Below are 3178 nucleotides of genomic sequence, written 5' to 3' on the forward strand. Positions count from 1 at the left end.
TATACGGGACAACAAATAAAATCTAATGTATAGAAAAAAGATAATAGGATATGCCCATGACAATAAGAATGATAAAGGACTTCACAAAGTCAATTTATTGCTAAAGTGTGATCTTAGAAAATTGCTATTGTGCACCACACTAAACAGAACAAATTCTGTCAAAACTTACTTTTGCAAGATCCCACAAATGTTTTGCAAGATCTTGAGAGTTTTTTTCTTTGCATTTATCATGCTTCCATCAGTATCTGTAAAGCTGTACAGAGTACTGCAGCTGGTTGTTAATGAATGCAACAAAGACCACCAGATCAAAGTACACCTAGCCACGAGTGTTTCCCCTTCCACTGAGCACTATCTTCATCTCGCAAAATACATGTTCAAATTTTTTTTCTTCAATGTGCCTTGCGAGGCTCCATAACATACCTATCAATCTGTGAGCATTTCTCAGAGGCTGCAGCAACTGCAGCTTTTGAGGAAGTTGCAACAGCACATTTGTGAATTCTCACGCGTAGCCCTACAGGAACACCCACAGTTACAAATACCATAGCGACCAACATCAGTGCTACTACTGCCCACAGTTCATGTAAAGGAAACATAACGGTGTCATACAATAAACTACAGAATCAGCATTGTTGTCTGTGAAGGTTCTCAGTCATTCAGGTCATCGTAGTCAAAGGAGCTTGTAAAGAAAAGCGTCTGGACTTCTTTAAGTTGCTTGAAGACGTTTCACCTCTCATCCGAGAAGCTTCTTCACTTCATCAGCATTGTTGCACAACCGTGTATTCAATCTTGTTACCCTTCTTTAAAGTCCACCACCTGTGCTGCAAGTGAAGTTGATGCATTAACACATTGAAAGTTGTGGCACTTCTCATTATTTGACGTGCACAGCCGCTCTGTGTGAGGGTCAAACATTTGTTTATTCAACACCTGTGAAGGTATCAGAAAAAATGCATAGATAGCAAGAGAAGCAAATTAAAGCACTGCACGTGCTTTACGTGCTATGACATGCTGCACGTCATAAAACCCAGTTTCTTGATTAACATTTTTAAGAGTTAAGTTGTAATACTTTTGTGCATTATTAAAACAAATCCTAAAATTCTGTATCACTGTGCTGTTACGAGAAGGTAGCTTGAATGTAGGTATCTGGCCCTGTGTAAATCTTGAGCATGAGTGATGTTGTGGGACAGTGCACCAACTACACAGGTACAACAGCCGGAGAACCAAGAACCAGGAACAGCTACTTGGTGATCCCGACACAGACTCCAGCTTTCCATATCTGCATCTGTAATGAATATTAATAGAGATAAAATACAATCTTTTATCCTGTCTTCCTTCTCTCAGCCCAACCGGTCGCAGCAGATGGCCCCGCCCCTCCCTGAGCCTGGTTCTGTCAGAGGTTTCTTCCTGTTAAAAGGGAGTTTTTCCTTCCCACTGTCGCCAAAGTGCTTGCTCATAGGGGGTCATATGATTGTTGGGGTTTTCTCTATATCTATGAAGCACCTTGAGGCGACTTTTGTTGTGATTTGGCGCTATATAAATAAAATTGAATTGAATTGAATTGAATACAATTTGCGCTCTCAGAGTGCTTCTTGTTTGTTTTTGTTGTAATCTGACTGTGGATTTTGATGTTTTTAAAAGCATAATACAGCAAAAAAACAAACAAACAAACAAACAAAACCCAGAAGGCCTTTTAAATTTCTTTAAATATTGTTCTGCTTTAGTCAAATCAAAAGATTGTATATTATTAACTTGAAATTGAATTGTGATTTTAATTTTAGGAATAGAATTTTAAGAATATTAGTTTTTACTGTCTCCAAATGGACAGGTAAAAAGCAGCTTTGAATTGACAGACCTCAAATAATAATATATTTCTTGGATTCGAGGGGGCACCCAAACTCCACCTACACTACTGTGCTAGACAGCAATATCACAGAACAGTGAACTCTTGGCACACACAAAAAATCCCCAGTGTAATCAATCCTCCACAGCAATGAAACACTGGATTATTGGGTACAGACACTCTCTTGTAGCCAAAAGGTCAGAGGGTTAGTCCTTTCAAAGCTATCAAAACATCATTTAGCAGGGCAGCGGCAAACAGTGTCTGAAAAGTGACTTTTCATAACCACTGTCATACTTATTAGATATTAAATTTACAATTGTTTTCTTCTCTGTATTGTTATCCATTCAGAACCAATACAATTATCCTGATAGATGCAGAAGGGAATGTGATCTTCACAGAGCGCACCATGCTTGACTGTGACACAACCAAATGGAGCACCAGTTCTTTCCAGTTCAAACTGCAGGAGTGAAGACACAATGGAGGAAACCTACTCTGTGCCTTTCTGCATCATCTCTCCTTCCGTTACCTTTTCCTCACCATCTCCTTCAGCTGAGCCTCATGTGACCGCAAAGACTCATCAGCACTTTTTTTATTCAGCTAGTCACTAGCTGCCTCGTTAACATCAGTTTCATATATTTCTTACTTTTGATTTAATTTAAAGATGTATGCTAATTTTTTTAAAAAAGCAAAGATGCCAAAGGACATTTAGAGTTTTGTAGAGGAAAATATTTTACCTACATGTCATGAACCTTCTCAAAAATTATAGCTTGAATGTAATTTGGTAAATATAAGATTGGTGTGATGCCATTTTCTGTCATGAACGCTAGACATTGTGGCCCTTTCACACACATGGCAAAAGACAGGAGATGATCTGTGTTAGGCACATTACATGCAGTACGTTATGACTGGTTCTGACATTAGTGGTTTTAAATACAGCTTGTCTGGGTGAAGTGTAGAAAAGCTCGTCTGCGGTGCATGAATACATGCTTTTTGGTGTCCGATGTAACCTTCCATCCATGATTTACATTTTATGCTCTATTTTCAGGCTGCAGGCTAAATTGGCATCCTATGACAAGTCCTAGGGTCACATATATTTTTCTAGAAGATTTAAGTTCACACGAGTCATCACCAGGATTACTGGCTACTTTGTAAGTTTCTGATTACCCTTTCATTGGTGTTTAGGTAATTTTGCGTCACAGCATCAAATGTTTCAATGCACTGTTAAATGCACTGGATCTTGAAAAAACAGCCTGAAAATAAATAACAGTTTATCCAAACACCTCTCTTTTTGATTGTTGCATTATGATTACGGATACAAAATAACTGTCAGGAACCATGTGC

The 3178-nt window shown here is 38.5% G+C and overlaps 1 pseudogene; it reads left to right on the forward strand.

Annotated features, from left to right (window-relative positions):
- LOC146561808 (uncharacterized) overlaps positions 1-2306 on the forward strand; it is a 4095-nt pseudogene extending 1789 nt beyond the window's left edge.
- Positions 2307-3178: the final 872 nt, after the last annotated feature.

The sequence above is a fragment of the Mchenga conophoros genome, linkage group LG12 (assembly GCF_057382185.1).
Source record: "Mchenga conophoros isolate Kocher_MC1m ecotype Shallow Benthic linkage group LG12, M_conophoros_male_GT1.1, whole genome shotgun sequence".
Lineage (NCBI taxonomy): Eukaryota > Metazoa > Chordata > Actinopteri > Cichliformes > Cichlidae > Mchenga > Mchenga conophoros.